The sequence below is a fragment of the Sinohyriopsis cumingii genome, unplaced genomic scaffold, assembly GCF_028554795.1.
Source record: "Sinohyriopsis cumingii isolate HCF-2022 unplaced genomic scaffold, ASM2855479v2 utg001527l, whole genome shotgun sequence".
NCBI lineage: Eukaryota > Metazoa > Mollusca > Bivalvia > Unionida > Unionidae > Sinohyriopsis > Sinohyriopsis cumingii.
In genome coordinates, this window is record NW_028316012.1 from 2,394,780 (window position 1) to 2,412,986 (window position 18,207).

General features: G+C 42.4%; 1 protein-coding gene across 1 annotated transcript in view; it reads left to right on the plus strand.

The window, feature by feature from the left end:
* LOC149772019 (uncharacterized) overlaps positions 1 to 18,207 on the plus strand; it is a 47,298-nt gene that overhangs the window by 11,673 nt on the left and 17,418 nt on the right. The gene's annotated exons all lie outside the window — the stretch shown is intronic.

Below are 18,207 nucleotides of genomic sequence, written 5' to 3' on the forward strand. Positions count from 1 at the left end.
CAGTCATTCTCTATCGTACATTTTTATCTTTCATGACAGAAGGCCGACTAGTACTATCACTAACTTCTTAATGCGAGCGTTAGCTGCTAGTGCAATGTTCATTTCTTTGCTTTGATTCGGCCTGTGTTAAAATACGATACTTCCCAATCCTATTCGGACGCTCTAAATATTAACGCCAAGGCAGCGAATTTCGCGTAAGAAAAAAATAGTGTTATGTAAGTTCAATACTGAAGTGTGTTTTAAATGTGTATATTCTTATACTTGGATTATATTTAGTTTTTATTGTATACATAATACGAGAGAGATAGAGAGAGGGGGGGGGGGAAGCTGTGCCATATATCTAAGCTATAACAAACTCACCATAGTGTTTGGAATAAGGAATCGTTTTCATCAAGATTCATTGTTTTATGAGGACAGAGCTTATTTTGTGATGCTTCCATATTTTTCGATGGATGCCAAATATTTGTTTTATGTCGTATCGATCATATCATCTCGAGTGACAAAAATGCAATGTAAGGGACGGACAAACAAAATTAATATGAAAGTAACCAGTTACATGCATTTTCTTTGGATTAAAGATATTAATCTTTAAGTACTAATTGTAGTCATTAGTAGCCTACGCAATTCCTTCATATGCAATGGATGAATTATATAACAATATCCTGAAGAAAGAAACTGGGAATGAAGCGATTTGCATGTTTTTGAAAACAAAGACATCAAAGCGAAAGATCCCAGGAAGTATTGAACATTTCAAACTATTTTCAACACATAGTGAGTTTTTTTTAGTCTACAGCACTGACTCATATCTGCCAAATACTATAATTTTTATGTTACGTATAGTATAGGATTATCAAAATGAATGACGAGTTTGAAAAGTAGTTTCCACGTTGAATATAGCCGAAATGTAAACTTTAAAGAAGCATGTTCGCTGTATATTTTGTTTTGATTTGCCAATGTAACTTACTTGTCACGGAATGGTGTAAATGTTATTCTTTAAATACATGTACTCGGGTTTCGTTTTTTCCTGTACAACGATTCCCGAGGGTGATTATGTATATGGTCTATTGTATTTCGAAATCGTGAGTACAATTCGTCCTATGCCACACGTGCAAGGTGCTTTCGATACGGCAAAACGAAAAGTCTAAACGTATAAATACTTTACTGTATGTAAAGGGTCTTTACAATACTGATGGTTTTGTCAGCAAGCGGCCTGCTTAAAGGATTCGCACAACTGCAGCTGTAGGGCTGTCTGAGGGTAGGAATATCCGGGGTGCCCGGTGCTGTCTGAGGGTAGGAATATCCGGGGTGTCTGGTGTTGTCTGAAAGTAGGAAAATCCGGGGTATCCGGTATTGTCTGAGTGTAGAAACGTCCGTTTGTCCTGAGCGTTTAAGATGCCTGAGTGTCTAATGTCTTGTGTCCGGAGTGTCTAATGTCAAGAGTGACTAAGGTGACCCAGCTGTAGAGCCGTCCAAGGACCAGGGTGTCCGGAGGGTCTAATATTTGGAGTGTCCGGAGGGTTTAATGTTCCGAGTGATCATAGTATTCCGAGGGTCCGGAGTCTGTAGCAGTTGTGAAATTGATTCGTAGGGGCTGTGGAGCGGATATGGTGTACGGGTAACGGAGTGTATCTCCGTACATGTATTTTATTAGCTGTAGGCTAATTTTGGGTTAGTAAGACCCAGTGTATCATTCAGGATTGGAAAGATAGATGCTATATCCGTTCTTGTGTTTAGCAACATAATTTCGCTACCTGAGCGAATACATTTTGCGTTACTGAACTAATTTATTCGTATTTTTTTTTCCATCTTTGAATCTGTGCATTTTATGTTAAATAAATCCAATATTTGGATTATAAATACGCACACATCTTCATAATCTACTGCTCATATAAATCACCACATTAAACCATATATATGTTTCGTCAAAACGTGTTCTGTTGTCAATCCGAAATATCCCACCCGGTTATCTTGTTACATTACTTGCGAATCACATGGTAAGTTCTGTAAAATATGTACTTATAGTATTGGATGCAGTTTGTGATTCGCTTAGCCCCTCTGTGAAGATGCATCTTTTGTCCTTCGCGATTGGCATTTATGAATTCTTAGCTGAGTTCTAAAACTAGTGTTGACTCATCGAGGCACATGGAAGTACTAAAGGCTTTGAATAATAAAAGTTTAAAAGTTTGACAGAGTATATAATTAAATTTTCGATGCGTTAAAACGTTTCAGCTATTATTCCAGGTGCAATCTGTTATTTCATTATATAAATTTATACAATTGTTTAGAATTCTCGTTATAAATAATGACGATACAATCATGTATATCATTGTCAATATAACTATTATGTTATGCCTCTGAATGATAAAATATGGCTTAAGGGTAACTTCTCAGATTGCATCATTAACCATTCCCCTATTTTGTACAACTGACTGACGATTCCGGTAGTTTTAGCTTTAGCATAGTTTAATTTTTATTCTAGGGAAGAATTTGGATGCTTAAAAGGAAGGGATTTAGCAATGAGATTATTATAACATATATGACGATTTTATTTATTTTTAATATATTACAAATTTACAAAGTAAATAAGACTACAAATACTCATATTGTTAGAGTAATTCAGTTATGCTAGTCAGGATAGAAATGATGAATCTTCTCTCAAATATACATAAAGATTAATGTTGAAATATGTCCCTTTGTACAAACTTTATAGAAAGTTTTCAATATCATGATAATTTATAAAATTAAACATTTATTGCTATGAAGGTTATCTAATATTTCAAAAGGTTAATACTTAAGAAAAGAATAACTATGGAAAGTAACGTGTAATTTTAATTTTACAATACTCTTTATCTGTATTGCAGTCAGCTTCATGCAGATAATTAATCAATTTATAAATCTTAAGCTCAAGTTTATTAAGGCAGTGTGCATTATACATAAAGTACTTCAGTATATATATATATATATATATATATATATATATATATATATATATATATATATATATATATATATATATATATATTAGGGCTGTACCGAACATTCGATTCGTATTCGCATCGCGGCCGAATAGTAGGCCAAATACCTATTCCGTATTCGGCCGAATAGTAGCGGTCGGGCCGAATACGAATAGTGGTCACATGACATCAGTATATGCATATGCGACTGCTACAGCGAGTGGACATACTATATGCTGTGGTTGCCTACTGCCTTGACCGCGGTATCGCAGTGTCAGTATTCTCATTATTTGTGTACAGTGACTGAACGTTAACGTTCAGCGTTTGAGGCTTGAGCAGGTCAATTATTAGTTAAACGTATTAGTTAATTTTACAATAAATTCAACTTACAGTTTGTTAGTTCAGAGTAGTGAATGGGGCCACCATAGGGACAATGGGAATTAGCATTACAGACCCACCCACCCACCCCCCGGGCCACTATAGGGACTATGTAAATTTAACATGGAGAAAAACCCTGGGCCAATATAGGGACAATGGAATTTAACATGGGAATAGAGTTTGGGCTTGTTTAGGGACAAGGGGAATTGAATATGGGAATAGAATTTGGGCTTGTTTAGGGACAAGGGGAATTTAAAATGGGAATAGATTTTAGGCTTGTTTAGGGACAAGGGGAATTTAACATGGGAATAGAGTTTGGGCTTGTTTAGGGACAAGGGGAATTTAACATGGGAGAAAAAAAACTACTTTAGGGACAAGGGGAATTGAACATGGGATTTTAAAAAAAAATAAAAAAAAAAGGGTAGGCAATGGAAAGTCAATCTCTTTTCGAGACCTATGAGTGGCCCTGAAAAGGGCCTTTGGTTTCATCATCATCTTCTTTTATTTCCTCCACTTCTGTAGCCATCTTCTAACTTTTGCCATTATTCCGGTCTTCTTCTTTATTTCTCATTCTGGTATCCAGCCAGGGTGACCCATGGCTCGGAACTTCTGTTGGATCTTCATCCAGTTAGCGTTTAGTTTCTCTAGTTCTTCCTTTTTCTTTCTATTTTCTTCTTCTTTTCTTTCCTTTGACCACTTTTCTTTGATATTCTTGACCTCTTCGGTCAGCACATTCCTCATTACTTCTTCCGCTTTCTTAAGCTTGTCTAAGCCCCACTTCACAAAAGACCAATCTGCCCATTATACAATGTCTTCTAAAAAACACCTTACACTCGTCACATAAACTATGGCTTCTTTCAACTTGCCCACTTTCACATACGGTGGGTTAATGAAACCTCTGATTCTCTTCTCCTCATCCTCTATCATTTCTTTCACAATATCGATGGCTAAGTGGAGGCTGGTTACTTGTCTTGAGACGGAGTCTTTTGTCACTGCATGCCTCCATTCCTGTTCAAGCCTTTCTGCTACATTCAATCCATCCACCATCCAATACCAACTTCACATAAGGTTGTTATACAAAGCTGAAGCTGCTGGCATCTTCTTGTCTGCTTATTCCGTGGAATGGGCTCCAATGGCAAACACTGTTAGTTTTATAGTGAAAGCGCGGACGTGATGGAAAACATCCCCCCTAAAGCCCAAAAGTTATATTACCTAGATCATCACTTAAAACGTGCGGACGTGAAGGAAAACATCCCCTACTTTTCTCATTTCATATGATGTACTATCGACATACGTGAAGCAGCAATAAACAAACCCCTAATCTACTATTCATACACGCAAAGCATTAAAATGAAACCCAAATCTACTATCCACACAAACGTACGTGAGCTCTTACAAACTCTCTCTCTCTCTCACACACATACACACACACACACATAAAAAACACACACTCACACAAATAAAAAGAGTCAGTGTTTATATTCACACTACTCTACATACACACATTGTCAAATTGATTACTATTTCTTTTCTAAAGGTTTGGGAAACCCTGAAAAGGGCTGTTTGTTTTTGAACTCCAGATGCACCTATTTAATGCTGGCACCTTCCTGGCCTGGCACCACACACACATCTTCTACTCCAATCTTTCCAGTTGACTCGTTTGACTGGGAGCGCAGAGGGAGGATGATTAGCTTCATCACCCAAATCCTCTGTCTCTGGTATCTTGTAAGCCATCCTCTCTCCTATTTTCTTTTCCTCCTCTTCCTTTTGTCTTCTCTCCTCCTCTTCTTTCTTTATCCTTGCCTCTTCTACTATGGCCTCCGCGGCCAGTTCATTTACTATGCGCCTGGCATATTCCAGGTACATCTGGAGTTCTAGCAGTTTCACAATTCTGGTATTCATTGTCTTGTCAACGCATGAACAGGGTAGCTAGACTGCCCTGCGAGTTTCAATTTATAGTGAAAGCGCGGACGTGAAGGAAAACATCCCCCTAAAACAAAATTGATCTTACCTAGATCTTGACCAAACAACTCGCGGACCTAAAAGAAACACTCACTCACTTTTTTATACTGCCCATCGTTATTCTAAAAATTTTTCATTAATCACTTCAATATACTATTCACATACGCAAAGCAATCCAATCAAACCCCAAATCTACTCTCCCCACACCTCAAACAGCCAAAAACATGATCTTAATCTACTATCCACACCAACGTACGTGAGCACTTACAAACACACAATCCTATACACAAACACATACACTCACACTATAAAAAAGAATCAGTGTTTATATTCACACTACTCTACCTACACACATTTGCAGATCGATTGTTATTTCTTTTCTAGAGTATTGGGTGGCCCTGAAAAGGGCTGTTTTTTTGTTTTGTTTGCTATGCAATCTTTTAGTTTCTAAGAAAGCGACGTCCTCTGAGGATAGACTTTCTGACGATAGGTCTGCTTCTTCGGAAAGAGAAGAACTCTTTGGTGTCGATACGACAATCGACAAAGCCTATGTCAGGTTCCTGCTGCTGCTGCTGCTGTTGTTGTTGTTGCTGCTGCTGTCTCTGAAGTCTGTACTTCTCTGTCCATTCTTCTTTCTCCCTGTTCACTTCTTCTCTGAAGAGCTCTTCTATCAGGTCTTCAGTGACTTTTAACATTCTCACATTCTCTATCTCTTCAGCTTTCCGTATCAGTATGTCTCTGACCCTATGCAAATTCACGTAGGCTTCGTTTAGCTTAGCTAGTTTGGAGCATATCTTCGTAGGAGGATGAGTCGACAATGGATGGTTAGACTGGAAACTGCCCCGGTTCTTAAAGTCAAAGCGCGGACATGAAGGAAAACATCCCTCCACGGTTTTCGAGCCGGAACGATCAAAACACAACATTTTTATTCAAAATCACTTAACACTAACAAACAACAACTCTAACATTTTTAACAATAATCCAACAATATAGCATCAAACATTTTTTTTCAAATGACAAACATTTTTTTCAATTCACACTCTACTTTAAACAGGGCTGACAACGTTGTGAATGAAATTGTGATTTCCACTGTTGGAAATCATTAGGCCATTGATGGGCACTATGTTTCCTAGCTTGAGATAAAATATAAGCATAATGGTCACAAAACCATCGATCTACTTTCACATCGTTTCTAGAAGAAGAACGAGGATCAAAACGAGTTACTAAATGTTCTAAGGAATAGCCCAGGCTGCGATTATGCAGAAAATACACACAATATTGTCCACACACCAAGGAATCGGTGCCTTGTAATGTCACGTTATTGAAATGGGTGGTCTGAGCATTTCTTCTCATAAAGTCAATGATATCGTCTTCCAAAGGGGGCAATCCGTACGAATCGAAATATTCCACACATCCTTCTTGAGGAAAGTAAACGGCTACCCAGTTGGTTCCTGGGAGATGACTGTCGTCCGTGTTGATGACATAAGCTAGATGGTCTTGAGGTTTGCGATGAGGGAGTTCATCTTTAGCACAGACGACAGGATTCCAAGAAGCCGTATACGAACTGTGGTTCAAAAGGTAATAAAGTTCCCAGGTATCCATGTTTTGTTTTTTTTTCTTCTTCACAAGTAATAATAAGTCATCAATTCGATCCTGACGTTTTGCTTGAAAATGTCTGACAAATAACCGTTTCTTCGTTTCGTCTCCTCACTCTGATTCAGGAGAGCTTCGATGCGATGGATCTCTTGAGTGGTTAATGGTGGACAAGAATGTTCACGCAAGTCTTTATACCACTGATGCAACACGACTTCGTCCGAGATGAGACTCCAAGCTTCGTCCAGATACTCGTCCAATTTTTCTTCTTGACTCAACATCAGGCATTTATCGTGTTGAATTTGACTGGGATGATCGTTTTGACATCCATAGCAATCTTTCTTGATCAATTCCGTCATTTTTTCGACCAAGTGTTTGGCAAAACAGGAGACTAAATGGGCCTCTTGTTCTGGCCATCTCGACTTCATCATGACAACTTCTTCGTCTTTGTCTTGGGATTCTCCTTTCACGGTCTCCTCACATTCCATGTCCAAAGTTTCTCCACTAGGTAAAGAGGGGTAACAGTCTTCCATAGCTTCTAATAGTCTAAAATGACTTCTCTCAAACTGTTGATTTCTATCGTATTATCGAATTCTGCATATAGGATGACGTTCACTGTCTCTTTCACTTCTTCTGCAAACTGAAGTTCCACACGAATCTGGCCGGATTTTATAGGGTGAAAATGTCCCTCGTCACTGCCTTGGTCTGGAGTGAAATCGAAAGCCCACAAAGCATAGCCTCCTGCGTAATCTTCGTACGTAATACCGTGACTGTTGTTGGTCCCTAACTGTCCAGTGGCTTCGTACAGGGACAAGTACGATCTCAAGTAATTCATCTTCTCAAAGTTAAGTTCGAAAGGTCGGGTACACAAGATCTTGCCATCGCGACTGACTTCGATTTTATTAAAGTTGAAGTGTTTAAAATTAAAAGGATTTTTAGTGAAGTCTCCGTTGAAGGCTGAATTCTTGGCCATACCAAGGATTAAACGTTTGGGTAACTGTCCTTGAAACAGATGATCTTCGATCATGGAATGATGTCCAGTGGGATTGGTGAAGGTTTTCACTTCCACGCGTTGTATGGGATATTTGGCGGTCGTTCTGCTCAATGTCTGACTAATGTCGCTTCCCACTTTGGGTAACACTTCCACGCGTCGTACGTAGAGTTTGACCTCCTCGATTTTGCTTTTAGGTTCGTCAGCAGCAGTATCAGCCAACAAATGGAAAGCGGTACTGCTGCGATTCAGTCTCAAGCGAACATTTACCCCGTTCAGCAAATATTTCTCTTGCAACCACATGTCCAAATGCAAACGATCCATCAGTTCTAAACTCTGTCCATTTATGATTTTCTTTCGTCTTTCCACAAAGCCGTCATTGTCAAATTTTTCAAACTTGTTCGCGTCGTCAGGTTCCCATAGCACACGAGCATTGAGATGAGTATTCTTCGCATCTATTCCGTACGTCAAGAGATTTTCCAGGTAGGCACGGTAAGGGTAAGTATCCATGCTGCTGATGACCAGTTTGCTATTCAAGTACAAGTCCACTGAGCTGAACAAGGAATGCATGAAATTGTTGACGGGAGCTATATTCTCACTGTCTTCTACTCTACCATCATCCTTATCTAGAACTTTGACTTTCAAGTACAAGTAACTGCTATTCAGATCGATGTAATCTTCGGGCTGCCTCCTTGATTTCAAACTCGATGGGAGCGGAATCTGTCAAAGAGGAGACGGGGTGAAATTCCACCCATTGGGATTCTTGCATCGTCATCATGGTGGGGGGCATGGCAAACAGATCCAGTTCCGACTTGGAACAGGCGCATGACTCTCGGTGCATCATTTTTTTGTTGCTGTTTCTCAATAATCGAAAACGTCTAAGTCTCGAACGGTTCTTCTTTTCTTGGTCTTTCTAGCTTTAGACGTGTGAAGTCTGGTGAAAGGGTGTTTTCTTCGTCGTCTCTTTCTGCCTTGTCCTTGCTGAATGCTTGATTCGGTAGCGTGCAGGGCATTTATAGGTGTGTCTCGTCGGCCCAAAAGGTCTTTGCCCGTTTGTAGCAAGACATTTTTGCCTGCCCTCATGAAGGCTTCTTTAGGGTTTTGTTTGCCGATGATGACATTTGGAGAAATTCTTTGCCTTGCGTCAGTGCCGCATCTTTCAAGGCGTGCAATCCGCGTGTCACCATCGGTTTCAAACCCGGGGCCACCGAACGAAAGGCCGATTTCAATATATCTCCTAAACCGTGTCCTCGCTGACGAGCAACCCCTCGGTACACTGGATACATGACTTACGAATCGTGGGAGAACCGTTTACGAAAATGGAGTTTCACCGTGACTTTTCCTTTGGTGAATGGAATATTTTGTCCTATATTTCCTTTTATAGCAATGTTGACCGTGTCCAAATACGACTTGCTGACAGGCAAATAATGAGGATGTACAAATTCGCGGTGGATGTGGCAAGTGTTTCCACCTTCCTCGTCAGTGTTCGTTTCAGAATTTACTTTGAAAGGAATGACACGCAGTAACGGCACGGAGATATGTCCCACCACGTTGTACTCCACCACATCGGAGTACACAAACATCAAATTCAGTCCCTGGTTCAGTTCTACCTGGAAACGAAAACACCTCGCAAAATGCCCGTTGTTGTCAATCTCTGCTTTCTCAATCTTTTTGGAGTGCTTATCTGTGATCAAATTGAGGTCTCCACCCAAAATATCATACAATTCAGGGCAAAATTTAATACGTATACTTCTATCCTCACTTTCAAATTTGATGAGTAGACGACGAGACAGTTTGTGATATTCAATGGTGACACGTTTTTTTAGTCCGGTCAGAACTTTGTCAAATGTTGCATAGAATTTGTCAGCGATGGCCTCCACCAGATGTTGACCACTAAAATAATGGCCTGAGTTAATTTTAAAGTGATAAACGTAAAAAGGAGGAGAAGGGTCACTGCTGCTGCGGGGTAATGTGTCCTTCGCAAGAAATAATCTATGTTGAGGAGTGTTCGTCATGGTTTGCTGTACAGTTGGGTCCAGAATTTCGACGTCAAAAGTGTTTTGAGTTTCAGTGATGTTTTTGATTTGTGTTGGGTAAATCATTTCTACCAAAGCCACTTCCCAATGGGCTTCGTGCTCTAATGGGATGGCCTGAGGTAATTTGGCCGTGTAACAGCACAACGTGTTGTGGGGAAACAAATCCATGGAACTGTCACTGGGTAAGGTTAAGTAAAATTAGTTTTGGTGACTCATAATTCCAGAGTTCTGTGGCTCTCCGAGGGGTTACTGGAAGCCACAGGTGTGTCTCCGCCCAAAATGGGGTTGTTATTGTTGTTGGAGTGGTGACTGACACTGGCACTGGACACAAGGTTCCCGTGGTTCCCGTTCGAGGAGAATTTCAGGGAGGGATTAGAAGCAGGTAAGCGATGCAACTGCTCAATAAAATGGTCCACAATTGTTTGTCTCCTTGTTGCAAACTCAAATTGGCGATGGCTGCCCCGATGACACAATACACCACGAAGATTTGGCAGAAAAAGACGATTTGCGTTTTAGGCACACGTTCTCCACACCACACCCACAAAGGTTGTTTTTGTAAATCTTGCAGAGAAGAACTGGGTGAAGGAGTGGTCGACGTAGCTGCGTCTGTGTGAAGGGGCATGATGGTCACTTATTTGTATAGTCGATGACTTGCGAAGCGTCGATCCAAGAATCAAAACTGGGTGGATATCCTTTCCAACGTACTTTGACTTCTTTGACACGTCGTTTGCCCACTTTACGAGTTCTGCGTTCGAGAATGCTTTCGATGTCGTACTCGTCGTCTTCTTTTTTGGTGACACGTTGTAACTCGGGCAAATAAAACGTTCCTTTGAGCACTTCTCCGTTCATGTCTTCCAATTTATAGACGGCAGAATGACGGCCATGCACTCGTCCAGTGACACGAAACAATTCGGTCGTCCAGTTAGGTAAGTAACCTTTGTCGAAAGTGCGTTTGGTTTTGCCAATGCGCACCCAATCTCCTACGGTCAACTCTCCACTTTTCTTGGGGACAGCCCTCGTCGGGGACGTACCATACAGGCGCTCAAACACCAACACTTCGTTCTCGGGAGTCACTTCTTGCGGGGCACGTCCGATGCTTCGATGGTAAGATTGGTTGTACGCTTGCACCAGGTGCGGTAAGATGTCGATGTACTTCAGAGTGTGGTGATGCGTAAAATATTTCCACATGCGTTCTTTCAAAGTGCGTTGAAAACGTTCCACGATGCTGGCTTTGGTTTCGGGATTCTCGGTGGTAAAAAAATGAATGTCACGTTTCTTTAATTCTTTTTGCAAAGCTTGGTTCAGAAATTCGGTACCTTTGTCCGTTTGCCATCGAAGAGGGTGACGACCGCTTTGTTTCAACACTCGTTGCAGGGCTTGCACTAACTCACTGCTCGATTTGGAAGTCAAGGGCACGACCCAGGGAAATTTGGAAAAGACGTCGATGACACAAAACAAATATTTGTAGCCACGATTGTAGCTGGCCAAATGAGAGACATCGGCTAAATCGGCTTGCCATTGATGATCGATGCCTTCCACTCGGGTGCGACCTCTGGCAAACTTGCGTCGAATGGGTTTGTGTAAAGTGTAGATAGCTTGTTCTTGTAACCATCGTTGCACTTGAGGTAAACGGAGACTTTTCAGTCGCATTTTGGCAGCACGATACAATTTTTGAACTCCTGCGTAACCTGCAGGATGCGAGGGATCGTAGCAAATGCTGGCTAAGACTTTTTCCATTTTTTGTGTTTGTTTGTGTGTTAATAAGTCACCCACTCTTCGGTGATGCTACTTTGGGTGGGACGAAAGGGTGGTTTAGAAACGGATTTACGTGTCCGATGGGCTACCGGAGTAGAAGTCGAAAGTAATGGTGGTGGAGGTGGCAATGGAATGGCTTTGGTCTTCTTTTCTTTTTTCACTTCTGGTTTCCATTCTTTCTTTTTCACTTCTGTCGAAGGAGGAGTGGACATCATCTTTTAAACCCAAGCTTTCATTTCTTCTCGTTGGGGTGTGGGGGACGGGGTCAACAAGGATGCTGCAATCTTACTTGAAATGGGTGCTGCTGACGGTGTTTGAAACACTTCTCGCATCTCTTCTTCCTCAGGCCTTCGTGGGGTAGCATCTCTGGTGACCCGTGGGGATGGCAGTAGTGGTGGTGGTAGTGGTAGTGATGATGGTGCTGGACTTTTCATCAAGGTCTTAAAATCTTTCAGAGTGGGTAGAGCTGTTTCGTCTAAAGCTTTCTGGTGAAAGAGTTGCAGTCGTTGCAAGAGTTGACCGTACTTTTGCGATTTTTCTGTTTCGGACAAATCTTGGCGATCCATCAAGGACTGCAATTCGTGTTGTAACTGGGATATCTCGCTCAAATAGGGATTGGGAGGTAAATGCGGGGTGCGTTGTTCTTGCCAACGATGGTATTCCATCCATCGTTTGTAAGGCACTAAAGCTAGTTTTCGTCCTTCCATGGGGTTGTCAGGGGTCGATTCTGAGATCTTGGGACTTCCGAGGGCCTTTTTATCTTGCTCCCACCAGTCCTGCCAACATGGTTCCCAACACTCCTTTCAGTAAGGGGCCTAACAAGAGGGGTAAAATGCCTCCACGTTGGACCAACATCTTCTTCTTTTAACGAATGGGAATTTTCTTTTGAACCATTTGGCGAAGAATGTGACGATGTTTGCCTAAGCATTGTTTCTGGTGTTTGGACAAAGGGATCGTGCCTTTCAAGACGTTCAAACAACATTCGCACACGGTATCGATGATCTCTTTGGAGGCTGATTAAATGAGTTTTTGTCGTAAAGGTGGAGAAGCTTTGGACAGGAGAGATAACATGTCCCCATGTTTGACTAAACGAGGAGGCAGTCCTTTTCTTTTCTTTCCTTGGGGTTGTTTAGAAGAGGGATGTTTTCTGGAGGGTGACATCTTCAGGAGCACCAAAACAGTGATACCCCCGACTTGGTCACAGGCCATTTTTATACTGGAACGTGTCGCCACTGATTGTCTTTACGTCATATCAACTTCAGGACAGGCATGACACGTCGTGCAGGGGTACGCAACGGACTAAATCGAGCCAGTTCTTGCTTGGACAAATCCAGTAAACTTTGTAACATGCCCGATCTTTCTTGGACTTTGATTTTGGGAGAAGGTACTTTGTGAGTAGCAGCCACTGTCACTAAATTGGAGGGTCCTGCCACTGGGGAAGTTCTTGGGGTCATCAACGGAGAAGTTCTTGGGGTCATCAACGTCTCCAAGTACTCTTTAGTTTTTGGTGTCTTCAACGGAGAAGTGGATGAACGTGAGGCTGCCGGAGACGCAGTCACCGCCGTGGCAAGTCGTGGTTTGCGAGTGTAAGGCTGCGTCCTGGCCAAAGTGCCTCTCTTGCGACTAGTTTCCTTCTGTGGGCTTTTCTTTTTCTGGGGACTTTTTCTCTGTTTCTTTTTCTGGGGGCTTCTTTTCTTTTTCCGGTGTGGTGTATGGTAAGAGGAGGGTCCCGCCACTGGAAAAGTTCTCCTTGGGGACCTGGTCTTTTTCTTCTTCTTGGGGCTTCGTTTGACTTTTTTCTTGGGGTGAAGTTTGGGGGCATTAGGATCCCAGCTTAAGAGGGATCGAATGATGACCCCTCCTAGAGTACCGCTCCCTCCAGGTTTCAAAATGATTTGTTTTTTGGTTTGAGTGTCGATGCGGGGATCGGCCAGTTGGGTCAAAGCGACTTTGTTTCGATCGAAAAAGCGTTTGGTTTGATGAGGAATCTGAATGATCCCTTGGAGTAATTGACGTGCCGTCACCGTGAACCATCGTAAGACTTCTTTGGGACTAGCTTATTAGACACGAGTTCGCGTATGTGGATTTTTTTCTCGACTGATGCCATACAAGGCACGAATCAGTTTGACGGGAAGATGCGACTGAAGGGACGTCATGTTCAAAATGTGTGTGAGACAGACGAAAAGGGTCTGAGGTTTCTATAGATTTTTTTTTGTGGAGTGAAATTAAGTCGAGGACGGAGACGTGTGCAGGACAGGCCCTCCGTCTTGGCACCAATGGTGAAACAAGTGGGTACGAAATCGCAAATCATCGGGGGTCGTAGGTTTCAAATCGACGAGTAAAAAGGCGTGTGGAGTTTGAGTGGCATCGTCGTACGCCTGAGTCAGCCAAGGCGTTCCTAACTGTTTGGCTAAGACTTGCACTTGCGAATTATCTCGAGGGCTTTTAAACAAGACCACGTAATGCGTATCGAGACTGATGGTGCGATGGGCTTTACTTTGTTGAAACAAATTTTGGGTGATGTAAACGACACTGGCATTACGGTGATGCCCTTTGCGCGTGAACCACAGTTTAATTTCTTCTTCGTCTTCTCCTAACATGTCGTCGAAAATGACCAAATGGGTTTGACGGGAGTCAGAGACGATGCCGTCGTCTTCTTTAGGAATGCCTTCCACAAACACGATGGAATCGCCTTGACTTTCTCGCAAGAGGCTGTACGCCGATTGCCACTCTTTGTAACACCACACGATCCGCTGTGGTGGCCGATCGATCAAATGATGTGTATGTTCGATCAAACGTTTGACGAATTCAGTTTTGCCTGAACCGCTAGGTCCGGCAATGAGCATGTTAAAGGGATGGCGAAGATACAAAGCCTCCCAACTGGCACGATCTAAGTGTTCGTTGATGACTTTGACAGTAGAGGAAGAGGGAGCAGAGACAACAGAGGTAGCCATAGTGTTAGCAATGTCACTTGTGACACGAAAACAAACAAGACGAGAGTGTATACTTTTTTCAGAACACGTTTATTGCATGTTTTAGACATGAATACGAAAGACAAAAATACATAATAGCCAAAGGCTATTGTACAAGGATAAAAGGCACATGATAACCATTAACGTGGAATAAAACAAGTGTCTGTACAACATGTTTTGGGTAAGGTTCTGACCAGTTCTATAGGGGGTAAGGTCACACAAGTGTCCTCCCGAAAGGGTCTTTCAGGCCTGTCCACGACAGTCCTGTCCTGGGTGACGGGTTCTTTTGGCACCGTCACTAACACAGGTTGAAAAGTAACGTTTTTGTTTGGATGTTGAAAGGAAGCATCACAACTCTCGTGCATACTGGGCCACTTCTTGGGTCCAAGCCTCAAAACCCCTCTTTTTCCAGTCACAGACATCTGTCCAATGGGGGTGTAAGTCACAAGCTACACACACATCGTCATACACGTCTTGGGTAGCTAAAAGTTGACGAATCTTTTTTTTCCCGTAGAGGTCGAGAAGTATCCAGATGAAAACGTAAGGCTTTGAGCAAAAGGAGTCTCTCGTGAACATTTAAAGGCACTACTTTCATGTTGAATGGGGTAGTAAATACTGTTCGTAAAGAGTCCACAAGGAATCGGCTGGTAAACGAAATCCCAGAAAACAAGTCACTAAGACACACACCACTTGTCGACCAAAATTGAACGGATACAGTTCTTGTAATAATCGATGGTAATGATCCACGGTTTGAATATGGTCATTGAGTTCCTTCCACGGAATCTGTTCAATTACATACGACATAAGTCGTGGCATGGCAGCCTGTTTTAATAGTCTCTTTGTTTCGGAAACAATACACGCACTTTCTAGCCAGAGATCTTCATTCTCCAATGGGGAATCTAAATGTTGCATACTGTAACCGAAACGTCAGAGTTTGTTTAGAGGTTTCCTCTTCCGCTAAGTAGATTCCACGTAAAATATGTCGGTAATCCTTTGCCTTGTCTTTCTCAATGCGTTGCACTAGGTGAATCTCGAAGTAACCAAAATGATCAACACGTGGATCATCGGGGCCCTGGAAGTATTGAACAAGGTCTGACCACTGAAACAATTTCTGACGAATCAGTTCTCTTATACCATTCAGGTACCAGTGGTTAAATATCTGGTGACGTAAAGGATGCAATTGTTCCTTACGTTTCACTTGTATTTTGACCAGCTCTCGGTAAATCCTTTCTATAAATTCCAAAGGAAAACACGAATGTTCTCTTGTAAAGTATCCATGAATAAGTCAGTTCGTACAATTCACAATCTTCTCCTAGAGCAAAAGTAATCCACATAGTGAATAATTTCTGACCACTGCCATTCAGGGTAACGTCCAAGAATGTCACTGAACTCTTTTGATGTAAACGGTCTAGAGTAATACAAGTGGACGAATACACACTTGACCCAAAGAAATCTAACACACTGGTTGACTTTTTTCACTTTCCTCCTGTGAATTTCTCGGCACAAAAGTTCTACAGTCACCCATTGAGATTTCACTCTGGCAAGGCCCTGCCAAACTTCCTTGTAAATCTTCTCTTGCAGTTCTTTAGGTAATGATTCAATATCGTTTTTGAAATGAAGTTTAAATACTCGTCTCGGTGATGTCCAACATTTGACTCCTAGCCAAACTGGTTTCTTCGTCGTCAACGACATGGTAAGTTACTTTAATGTCTCGGTCCCACTAAGGGTAAGTAATGACAATTCGGTGACCATCGAGCATGTTCTACGTAGGCCGAATCTTGCGGTTCCCAGTGGTGAAGTGACACACCGCAACTGAAGCACTTAACTTTAACTCCTTCGCCCAAGTAGAAAAATCCGGCTCTGGCTAATTCTTCGGGGGTCGGGCCTCCCAGATACTTAGGCCATTTTCCTTTGAACGATTGAAGACGATTTTCCAAGTCGCAGTATTCCGACAAACGCACATGAAAGGAATATTCGTCTTTCACAGGTTCGTTTCGATGAGGGTTGGGTGACATGGACAGGAGTTTGCTCAGAGCTGGATGACATCCGTAAGGGGGTAAACGTGAAGGTGAACATCCCCCTTTAAAACGAAACCCAGTCAAATGTCCAAGAGGACGAGCGGCATCGCTTTCGCATACCTCAGGTTTGAAACGCACAGCATCACTTTCCATGATAGGGGTAGTGACACTAAAGTTCCCATGATGCTTTGCGGCATCGCTAAGGTCACAACGTACAGCATCGTACCCATCGCAAGGCTCACAATCGCATTCCACTTCAGAAGCCGCATACTTGAATTGTGCCTGTCTAAACTTGTTTTGTGTTTCTCTGAAAGTATTCATCTTGTTCGCTTGGTCTTGGTAGTCACAATGAACTATCGATCTTGCCTAGGGTTCCTCTTTATATACAGGCCAATACCGACGTGTCCATACGGTAAAGTGAAATGATTGGGAAGTCGCACTCGCTTCTGGTACACGATTTGATAGACTTTTTCCAAAGGTCGACTGACGATGTGGTGAGTGGGTAAACGTACAATCTTGTTCGGTTGATAGGTGGTCAGTTTAAAGTTTCCATCCTCTCCCGATTGCAAGGCTTCTTTCAATACCCCAAAGTTGACCACTCGACTGGTACGATACTTCAGAGTCAGTCCTTTCACTTTGCACGTCGTGTGCACTTCACCTTGTGGGTCCCGGTATTCGTAGCCGTAATTTTTGGGACCGCCACTGACGAAACTTAGAATCTTGTCGTCGGGATGCTCGTCTATCCAGGCTCCTAAACGGTCTCCTTCGATGTCAGGGTGCTGTTGACTCGGGTGATGGATGTAAATGCAACTGTCCGTGTCAAAGCACAGGACGCGTTCCCCTAACAGTTCTAAAGCTTCGTACAATTTTAAACGAGCATGAGCTGTCACGTAAGCCGCAATGATGACATTTCCAAAAGGGTCGTCTTGTACAAAGTCCAGATCTTCTTCGTAATTGACCAAGATCAAATCCTCTCGAAAGACGTCCACGTGTTTCATGTATTTGGTTTTGTCGTGAATCATCTGGAAGTAGCGGGAAGGTTCTGTCAAATATTCCGTCTTGGGTAAACACGGTCGTTGTGCCATTTTACCCCACAAGCAATTTAACATCACTTTGGCAAACGATCGCCTGCCTTCGTTTTTCTCGATGTGATCTAAAGTGATGCCTTCTTGTTCATAGTATTTATCTTTGAATTGTATTTGGTCTTCGGGAGTGTGACACCAGGAAGGATAGCCGCTGGCTTCTTGTTTCAGTTTCAAAAAGGCATCCACGTAGTCGGCGAAAATGCCTTTATGACTGGGGTCACCCTTGTGGTAATGTTGTGTCTTGGGAAAGTGGCAAATTTCGTACACTTCTAACAGTTGGTATCCCATGTCCAGAGCTTTGAACAATTCCACGCTGACCCAGGTTCCCGTCAAAGCCCGTTTTCCTGGGTGTGCTGACAAGGCTGATCTTGGTTGCACGTTTCGGCACAAGTACGGCACAAAGGAAACATCAGTTTGCCTTGGCAATGGTGAGGTAACACGGGATGGTACAAGTCCGTGGGAG